This window comes from Momordica charantia (assembly GCF_013281855.1).
Source record: "Momordica charantia cultivar OHB3-1 chromosome 1 unlocalized genomic scaffold, Mcharantia_2.0 BLBB01000001.1, whole genome shotgun sequence".
Classification (NCBI taxonomy): domain Eukaryota; kingdom Viridiplantae; phylum Streptophyta; class Magnoliopsida; order Cucurbitales; family Cucurbitaceae; genus Momordica; species Momordica charantia.
In genome coordinates this window covers 1,529,888-1,541,268 of record NW_028275157.1, presented here as the reverse complement: position 1 = coordinate 1,541,268, position 11,381 = coordinate 1,529,888, and the positions used below count along the sequence as shown (strand labels likewise).

General features: G+C 35.0%; 1 pseudogene; it reads left to right on the top strand.

The window, feature by feature from the left end:
• Window positions 1–6,357: 6,357 nt before the first annotated feature.
• LOC148213061 (uncharacterized) lies at window positions 6,358–7,652 on the top strand (annotated as a pseudogene).
• Window positions 7,653–11,381: the final 3,729 nt, after the last annotated feature.

The window sequence follows — 11,381 nt, the reverse complement described above, 5'->3', positions numbered from 1 at the left end:
TTCCCTTTGTGTGTAGCCTTTCGCAACAAGTCTCGCCTTATAGGTCTGTAGCTTTCCTTCAGCGTCTCATTTTCTCTTGTAAATCTATTTGCACCCTATGGGTCTTCTTGTAAATCTATTTGCACCCTATGGGTCTTGATTACGCTTGTTTACATGCGTAAAAAGAAGGTTTTAGATGCTGTTTTTACTATGTTTCAGCTTTGTTTCGGATTTTTCTCGGTCGTTTGAGTTCCAATTCATGCAAAATTCATATATTATGGTTTGTGGTTGGCTTATATTGTATTTATGACATTTTAGGACCATTTGAGAGTGAAAATTAATCAAAAGAAGCAAAAAGTCGGAAATACTTACATGGGAGGCGTCAGGCGCCTGGGAAGGCTGCAGAAAACAGTTTTTCTTCCAACTTTGCCCTTAATGGAACGCGTCTTCCCATGCGTTTTGATGGTTCCAACCGATGCATACGTGTAGAAGAAGTGTTCCACTATCAGTTTGAGCACGATTTGGTCAGTCAAAAGAGTTGGAAATGGGTGATTCACCATCGTTTTAGGACCTACCTAACCAATTCTGCACAGCTATAAATTCCAGCAGCTTCTCCACCAAATTCATCAAGCCTTGCTTCCTTCTCTTGATCATTTTTAGTGTTTCTTTATTGCTTTCTAAGTACTTTTGAGTTGCTTTCATTAGTTGCTTTTGGTTTTTAAATCCCGAGCACTTTACATTCCTTTATTGAGCTTTGTTTTGTTTCCATTTGTACTTAGTTATTTTCTACTTATTCAAATTTATAAAAATCCAGCACTTTGCTTATCTTCCCTTTGCCTTTACTTTATTTTTAGTTAAGAGAGTTGCGTTTTTGGAGGAAAGAGCACCTGACACTCCCCCTTGCTTGAAAGAGAAGGGCGAAGCTCTCAATCCCGATAAAAACTCTCCGTTAGTTAACTTTTGTTTTTCACACATGCATTCCACATTCAACCATTTTACTTGCTGTATTTTCTTCAATATGTCTTTCTAAATTCCCGTCTCTAGCCCGGTTATGGATAGTTAGCCTTTTATTTCTAATAAGGGTTGCTAAGAAGTAGTGTTTTTGCTTTCCATTCATTGCTCAACATGTTTTCCCAAAAAGTTAGGATTTAGAAAAGGTCACTGTACGTCTTAACAAGTCAATACTGAAAAGGTTGCTTATTTGCATTGTTGAGTGGTTAAACCGAGGAGAGGAGTGCCTTAGACATAAGGGTTCCGCTTAAGTAGCCTAGACATAGGACCTTAACCCGAGGTTGCGACTATTTCCATCCTAAAACTAAGATATCTCTCATAATAGACATATTAGGGAATGTCTTAGGACTTTGAACTTGCTTAGACATAAGTCAAGTGAGAAGCGTAGTCGTTGGTTTCTAAAGTAAAATGCATATTGTCCTTAGCATGTCCTTGATTCTTTGTTGGCTAACTTGAAGTAATTCGGGCTAGGTTTTATCATTATAAGTCCAAATCCCAAATCCAAAACCATTATTTGTGACCACTTCCCATTTTACAAGAATCACTCATTTCAACATTCACTATTCTTTAAAACTTTAGAGTTTGGAAATTATTTAGAAGTCCTTGAGGATCGATACTTGGATACTCCATCCATTTTATATTACTCTGACAGGTGTTCGCTTGCATCTATATAATTGTTACCACGCTTAGTGCGTGCGTTCAGCAAACCACCAGTCAGGTCTTACCCCGTCAGGTTGGTCTACAAGTTCCCAAACGGAATACATAGACTCCATTTCCAGGTACATGGCTTTGACCCATTTTGTCATTTTCCACATCTGACATTGCATGTTTATATGTCAATGGATCCTCGACGCCATCATTAGGTATGACAACTTGGGTTTTTGTTAAACCCACGTAGTGGTCAGGTTGTGACACAATCCTCCCACTACGTCGAGGCACCCTCAATTCTTGAGGTGGATTTGACTAACATGATGTACTAGCTTCATCAACAACTTTTGTTGAAATGTCACCTTGATCAACAACTCTTGTTGAGTATATGTAGTCTCTTCGAAAATCTCGTCTATCACTATCTTACTTTGTGGTTTATGATCTCTAACGTGGTTTTCTTCTAAGAAAGTGGCATTTGTCGATACAAACACCATGTTTTCTTGTGGATGGAAGAAGAGATCACCTCTCGTCTCTTTAGGGTAACCTACAAATAGGCATACTTTTAACGAGATTCCAATTTCTTTGGGTTAGTCACGAGCACGTGTGCTAGACATCCCCAAATATGGAAGTGACATAAACTAGCTTTACGACCCTTCGATAGCTGAAAGGGTGTTTCAGAAACACTCTTCGATGGAACTACATTCAAAATATAAACCGCAGTCTCCACTGCGTAACCCGAAAATGAGTTAGGCAACTGAGCATAGCTCATCATTGAGCGAACCATGTCTAACAGGGTTCGGTTTCTCCTTTCTGATACACCGTTCTGTTGTGGTGTACAAAGGGTTGAGAGTTGGGACGTGATTCCTGTTGGCTTTTTGGCCCTTAATCTCAAATTAATTAATTAATGTTTTGATGATAACAAACTTAATTTTGTTATTTGGCAATTTTAGTGTTTTGAAGTATCCACAGTGTAGAGCTCGAAATAAGGATTCCAACAGTTTTTGAATTACCCAAATCGGAGCTCAAACGAAGATGTTATTGCCAAATCAAGTGGAAAGGATAAATTCCCGAAGTGAATGACGTGGCAATTAAATCCTACATGGACAAATAGAGGAGGACATGTGGCGAGTCAAAAATCTTAGTTTACAAATGAAAATGAAAAGAAGAAATTTTTTTTTAGTTTATAGAAAGAATGAAAAGATAAAGAAAAAGAGAAGAAAAGAAATAAAAAAAATTAAGTTACAACGGTAACTGGAAAGAAAGAAAGAAAGAAGAAGAAGAAAAAAAGCGTTGAAGAGCCGTTAGAGAGAAAGAAAAAAAATATTTATTATTATTATTTTATTATATTATATTTTCAAAATCAATTATTATTTTATTCAATTAAATCTCAACCTTTGATTTTCAATCATTAAAGATCTAATGGCTCAAATTCAATTTCGATTTCAAATTTATTTTCAACTTTTTCTCACCTATTTAAACCTCACTTCCTTCAACATTTTAGACAACTCATTCTCTCCTAATTTTCTCTCCAATTTCTACATTGTTAATCTCTCTTCAAAGCTTCAATTTTTGTTCTATATTCTTCAGGAGATTTTTTATTTGAGAGATATTTGAGCTTCCAATTTTATTTCTTTTAGCCAATTTGATGGCTTTTATTTGTAAGAATTTTTCTTACAAATTTGTGAGCAAATATTTGTATACCCACTCTTTGAGAGAGTTTGTAAGTTCGTTATCAAATTTCATATCCTTTGTAAGGGTTTCTCTTGAGCCCTAAAAAGAGCATTTGTAACGGTTTGATCCTGAACCGTGGAAAGGATCAAGTTTCTTCTTGCTCCTGGAAAAAGAAGGTTTTATACCGGTTTGACTCCTACCGTGGAAAGAGTCAAAGTTTCTTAATCGAATACCCAAGAGGCGCTTGGGGAGTGGAGTAGGTCGGTTGTTGCCGAACCACTATAAAATTTCCGATGTCATTTTCTTTAACCCTACTCTATTTAATTTTTGCAATTAATTTTCTTTATTACAAATTGCATAAAATTAATTGTTCGAATTTGTTATTCATATTTATGCTCAATGTTTATATTTGAATTATTTGGGTGGTGAAATTAATTAGGGTGTTTGTATTTCCAATTTATTGTTTAATTTGTGATAAAATTAATTGTTCCTAAAAAGTTTACTTATTTGTTTAAATTTGGGTCCACCGTAGTAAAAAGTTTATAAAGTTTAATTAAACCCTATTCACCCCCCTCTATGGTTGTCATACATATCCAACAATTTCATGTTCTATCATATATTCTTGGAATCTCAAATCCATATACTCTCCACCCCAATCAGATCGAAGTGTCTTAATGGTTTTACCTAATTGATTTTCAACTTCGGTCTTGTACCACTTGAATTTTTCAAGAGCTTCGGACTTGTGTTGCATCAAGTATAGATAACCATACCTTGAATAATCATCTATAAAAGAGATGAAGTATTCATACCCTCCTCGAGATTTAACATTCATTGGACCACAAAGGTCTAAATGTATAAGTTCTAAGGACTCTTTGGCTCTATAACCTTTTCCAGTAAAAGGTTTTTTAGTCATCTTGCCTTCGAGACAAGATTCACATGGTGGTAAAGAATCATCTTCTAACTCACTTAGAATGTCATTCTTAACGGACCTCCCAATCCTATTGAGATTAATGTGACCTAATCTTAAGTGCCAAAGATAGGTATTTTCTTTGGGAGAAACTTTTTGCCTTTTAGTTTGAGTTTTAGCATTTTTAAATAAGTCAGTATTTAAAACTACTTTAGTTTGAGTTCAATGCTCTCTAAAAGTCACATTAAAAACAAAATAGTTAAGCAAATATTCAGATATATTTCATATCACTATTGATTTCAATTTAATTTTAGTACCTAGAAATAAAAGCAAAGAAGAATGTGGTGACAGGAACACAATTAAATGATGTTGAGCCCAAAGTTGAAGATGTGTAATTAACTCATATTCCATTAGCATTCAAAGTCAGCGTCCTTCTGCAATTTTTGTAATCATAAACACTATATAAAATAGATTAGACCTTAAAAAGATGTTTAATTCAGAGAATAAAAATACTTAAAAAATTTGTACAAACCCCGGCAAGGCCAACATGAAAATCTTGCACACATCCCCAACTGATAAACATCTTACTTCTTTTTCTACACTAATAATAATCCGTGGAAAAGGAAAGCCAACAAATAGGTTAAAGAGAGGGGAATTAAATATGGTTATGAACTATAATTTTTTACCCTTTGAAAATGATGGTAGGAGGCAGTAGGAGGATAGCTCTGATAACTTGCTGTAGAAAATGAAAATATAAGAGTTCACAAAAGTGGTTTGGAAGATAATGACAGAAAAATAAGGCTTTGTCTTAATTTGCCCATATGTTGGCATGTAGTTAATTTTAAATAATGTTAATGATCTTTTACTTCCTTATGTTAGCTAGGTCTATTATAGGTTTATGTACTATAAACTGTTGCTTATGTTATGTTTATTATTGTTTGATATGGTATTTTTTTTCCCTTTTTGTTTTGTAGATAATTTTTTCTAAATCTATTATAGGCTTATGTACTATAAACTGTTGCTTATGCTTAGGTTTATTTTTGTTTCATATAGTTTTTGTTTTCCTTTTTTCTTTGTAGATAATTTTTTTAGTTAAGTTATTATATATGGATAAGTCATGGATGAACAGAGATAGAATATCAGTGGAATATAACTTAGGTGTTGAGAACTTCATTGAAAATGGACTACAACATTCAAAAGGGTCAAACCGCATATGGTGTCTTGCTTGAACTATGCAAATGCAGTTCTACAAGAGTTGAACATAGTTATAGAACACTTGTTTATTTATGGTATTGATAAGAGTTATAAGATACGGATTTGGCATGGTGAGCAATTACCTATGAAGGATAAGGATGAAAGTGGTACTACTAAGGGAAAAGAAGATTATGATGATTATGACATAAAGAATACAACTAATATATTTGAAGCTCCACAAGACTATTTTTCAAATAAGTCTAAAACTTTGAACAACTATTGATTGATGCACAGAAACCATTGTATTCATGCAATAAAAATTTCACTAAAGTCTACACTGCTAAAATTATATAACTTGAAGACTAAATATGGATGGAGTGATAAAAGTTTCACTAAATTGTTAACTTTAGTACATGATATCCTACCACAGTCGAATGAAATTCTAACTTCTACGTATAAAGCTAAAAAGACATTGTCTACTCTTGGAATGAAGTTTGAGAAGATTCATGCCTCTTTCAACAATAGTTGCCTGTTTAGGAAAGACCTTTTCGATGTAGATGCATGTCCAATTTGCAAAACATCGAGATGGAAGCTTCGTAAGAACTCCAAAGAAGAGAAAAAAGGTGTTCCGGCCAAGGTTATGTGGTACTTTTCTCCAATTACTCGATTCCAAAGAATGTTTCGAACTGTTGAAATATCTAAATTGTTAAATTGGCATGCTAGAGGTGGGGAAAATGATGAGCTTCTAAGACACCCTATGGACTCTCCTTCTTGGAAATTAATTGACAATCTTTGGCCAGAGTTTGGTTCTGAGCCAAGAAATCTTCGTTTTGCCTACCGATGGAATTAATCCACATGGTGATCTTAGTAGTAGGTATAGTTGTTGGCCAGTTATATTGGTTATTTATAACCTCCCACCATGGTTGTGCATGAAACGAAAGTTTATGATGTTAACTACATTAATATCTTGTCCTAAACAACCTGAAAATGATATAGATGTATACCTCGGTCCTTTGGTTAATGATCTAAAACAACTATGGACTGAGGGGATTGCATGTTATGATGCGTATCGACATCAAAGATTTGTCTTAAAAGCTATCTTATTGTGGATTATAAACGATTTTCCAGCATATGGAAATTTGTGTGGTTTCAGTATAAAACGGTATCATGCATGTTCGATTTATGGAGAAAAGACGTCTTCCATTCGATTGAAACATGGAAACAAAATGGCATACCTCGGACATCATCGTTTTTTACCCCTATATCATCCATATAGAAATGAGAAGAAGACTTTCAATGGTAAACAAGAATTTGAACTAGCACCAGAGACATTTAGTGGATATGACATTTTTGTTAGAGCAAGTAAACTTGAAACTGTATTAGGTAAAATGAATAGAAAGCAAAAAAAAACAGAAGATATTTCTAGTAGTTATTGGAAGAAAAATTCAATATTTTTTTAGTTAGAATATTGGAAAAGTCTTCATGTACGACATTGTCTAGATGTAATGTACATTGAAAAAAATGTGTGCACAAATATAATTGGCACACTACTGGATATTCCTAGAAAAACAAAATATCGATTGAAGTCTCGACAAGATTTGGTGGAGCTAAACATAAGGACAGAATTGGCCCCGCAAGTAAATGAACTTTCATACCTCCAGTATGTTATACATTATCACGTCCGGAGAAACTGAGTATGTGTAAATCACTAGCCGAAATTAAGGTCCCTGATGGATACTCATCCAATGTACGAAATCTTGTGTCACTCACTATCTTGAAGCTTTATGGTTTCAAATTTCATGACAATCATGTTCTCATGCAACAGTTGCTACATGTGATAATTCGTGGGGTCTTACCAACACATGTGAGATATGTCATCATCTGATTCTGTTTTTTCTTCAATGCTATACGTAGTAAAGTGATCGATCCCTCCAAGCTTCAGAAGTCGCAAGATGAAATAGTGCTCACTTAATGTTTACTAGAAAAATATTTTTCACCATCATTCTTCACCATCATGGTTCACCTTACTGTGCACCTAGTGAGAGAAGTACAACTGTGTGGGCCTGTCTATTTATGATGCATGTATCCTTTTGAGCGATACACGAAGGTTTTAAAAGGTTATGTGAGAAATCAAAATCGACCAGAAGGATGTATTGGAGAATGTTACATTGTAGAAGAAGCTGTGGAATTTTGTTCTGAATTTTTATCTGAGATGAATCCAATGTTGGGTGTGTTACCCTAAACGCGTAGTTTGTATTTAGGTAAAAACAAATGTATATTCAATAAAGTTTTATTCAATAAATTTGTTGTTGAATTCATAGCATTGCATTGTCCAAAATCCAATAAACTAAACATCCGAGGTTATTTTAGTGTAACCGGGACAGTATATGTACTGGGTATACATTTGATATACTAGGTATATGTTTGATATACCCCTGATGTACGAGATATATATTTGATATACCCTGATATACAAGTGGATAATGTCCCGTGAATAACCTAAAGGGTTTATAGTATATGGATAAGGCTGGGTACCTTATCCTGGCAACACTATGGATACGGCCCACTCTGTAAAGGTTACAAACGACTCGATCCAGGTCGTTCATGTGAAGACATGCGAGTGGGGGTATCCTATACAATGAGTTTCTATAAGACCGGACCACGAAATAGCCAATCTTTAGATGTAACACTGTTAACTAATAGATTGCTGTTTCTTAGGACGACCAGATAACTCATTTTCAATCTTGAGTGAGTTATGGACACCTGCCCGTTAGGGCTCGTCCTTTGATCTGTATAGGTGAGAGTGGCCCGAGTAGCCAACTTAACATTCCTACCATTTTGGGGACGAGACCAAGTGGGGAGCTGCGAACATAACTTCACAAGATTGAATTCACTCATCTCCGACTTTAGGGGAGTAGATGTGTGTTCCCTTAAATGCTGACTCCGGGACTTGAATAAGGGGCCCCACCCTCTCATTGGTCCGAGAGGGACTTCCGGTTATTGGTCGGACCATAACCGGGTTGTTCATTAGAGGAGCAGTGGTATTTAAGGAGTAAGATGTAACTCAAAGGTAAAACGGTAATTTGACCCAACTTGAGTTAAGAGCACTCGTGAAGGATTGACTTGTCATTAATGGTCGTATATTCGTGGACACGAAAACATTCTGCAGTGAGAAGAGTGCAACTGCGGGTCTTTAGTGGAATGACCCGTAGTTAACGAATGTTGATTTACTCGGTATATAAGTCTGACCGATTAATCTCGTATCGTTGGAGCTTCGGATCTGTAGGTCCATTAGATCCCCTTGCTAGCTCAAAACGGGTAAAACGAGGATCAAGTTTTGGAAGAATTTGAATTGTTCAAATTACTTAAGGGATTAGATGTATATTGATACATTATAATATATAGTTAATTATAAATTAAAACTATATATTATGAGAGAAATTATTTGAATAAGATTCAAATAAAATTAATATCAATAAGATTCATATTAAAACTATAGGTTAAAAATAATGTGCATAAGATGTACATTAGAACTATAGGTTATACGAGAAAATATGGTTTAATTATATATGAGATATTTAATTAAATGTTAAATAATTAATTGTTAATTATTTCATATTACATTTAATTAATTAATTATTAATATTAATTAATTATTAATATTATTAATAATTATTTAATATTACATTTAATTAATTAATTATTAATTTGATTAATAATTATTTAATTTATTAATTATATTAATATAATTAATTATTAACTCCCCGCATTATTGCAGGGAAGTGGGCAGTTATGTGACGTGGGGTAACTCCCGACGTCACTGGTTTTTTCTGGGATTGCAGAACTGTTCTGCATAGAAAAGAAAATAATAGAGAAAAAAGTATCTTCCCCAATTCTCTCAATCGATCTATCTCAAAAATCCCCTATTCTTCCAAACGAAACGCTCCCACAAGCGTGTTCTTGAGACCCAAGAGAATAGCACGGAAGACTCATTGGTAGTGTCGGGAAATTCATTGAAGAAAAGTTCTTCAAAGGTAATTTTTCCCCTGTGGTTTTCTTCTTGCACTTTGTGATTTTCTTTCCCAAATGTCACGAACAACGGTCCGCCTCCACTCCGGGATTCACATCCCTTCAATTGGTATCAGAGCAAGGTTGTTGTTCTGATTTTTTGGGAGCAAAATCGGTATTTATGGTGGGTGTTTTCATAGTTTCGAAATATGGGTTTGCAGGTTGGAAAATTTCCGGTTTTTGGCATTTAGATAGCGTTTTTCTTCTTTATTTGATCATGTAAGGGCCCGGTGTTTTGAGCATTGTGTTTCTGTATTGTTTCTGTAAGTCCGGGTTGCTCAAAAGTCGTTTGTGGTGTCAGATTTGCCAAAAATTGCAGAAAACAGCGAAGAAGACGAAGCAGACAGCGCTGTGGCGCTATGCAGCAGCCCCATGGCGCTGCAGGGACAGCACACAGCACTACGGCACTGCACTGTAGCGCCGCGGCGCTGTCCTTAGGCGCCTAGGTGCTGTCCCGGGTGTTTTTTGGTGCATTTTCGTGGCTCTGGTTCGCGGTTCGAGGGCGGTTGCAGTCACTTTCTTATTTTTGTATTATTTTGCTTTCTTAGGGTGCCAAAAACTGTTCCAACTTTGCTATTTAATTATTTTATGAATTATGAATGTATATTTTAATTAAAAGCATATTGCATATTGTATGCCATATAGTTTTAAAATCCCACCATAGGTTACATGCATAATATGTATGTTTGATATATAGTATGTATGTATGGTCATGCATCATATAGTTATAAATGTTATAATGTATGGATGCATGTTTTATTTTCATAATTAATATAAGTATTGTATTAATTAGATGAAAATAAAGTTGCATTGAGCATGACATTACTTTGGTTAATATAATTTTTATATTAATGTATGCTTACAATGCATGATTATAGTTTTAATTTCTTAAATTTTATAAGAGTTATAAAATGTGGTAGAAAGAAATTAAAATCTATAATAAAGAATTACATGCAAACATAGGGTCTAAGTTAAATTAATTTTAAAGGGGTTTAAAATTAATTAGACCTTAGGTTATATCTTCTAATATGATTAGGGGGTAGTCTTTTATTTTATTTTAACTAGGTTTAAAATGAAATGATAAAAGACTAAATATAAAATATTGCCTACAAGGGAACCCTGTCTAAGGAAGGTTCTGTCTAGGTTGAGGTATTTAAGCTGACCGTAAGGGAACACCTGTACCTAGGAACCGACCTGGGGGTTGAATTAGTCAATATTTTATACACATGCAATAATGTCGTTGGTTTATTAAAGTGTTTAATGAACTAAAACATTATTGTACAACTACCAATATAAGAGTTATATTGGGCCGACTAAAAATTCACTTAGTTATTTTCACTTAGCCGGGATTTATCTAAGTAATATACCCTAGTCTTAAAATACTAAGTGGGAGCTAAAGAGAATATGTAATATATAGCGTATATATTTGATATACAAACTATATATAACATACTGTTCTCTCTCTATCACGTTCTCCTTTGTATTCACACTGTTAGTTCCATGCTCGGCCTCGTGTCGCCCTGGGCGCGGCCTCCCTACGGAAGGTGTTTGCATGGTTCAATATCGAGGTGAATGGAGATAGTGTTCATAGTAAGTGGGAGAAGGACGTGTGACAACACATCCTGCGGTCTCCGCCATTGGTTTGAACCGTGAGGTTTCATACATAACCTGCGTGTCGTCCTAGAGCGACCATCTCTACGGAGGGTTCATTGTATGGAATCAAAACCAAGGCAAACTCTAGAAATGGATAAGGGTCTCTTAGATTTTGCTCCAATATTTTCCTTCCCTACGGCGGGATTATTGGGGTGGATCTCTGAGGTCCGAAAATGACGGGTCACACTTACGGGGAGTTGTTAAGTTAGTTAGCAATTTCCTGACCAAATAAACGATGACTAAAGTTTAT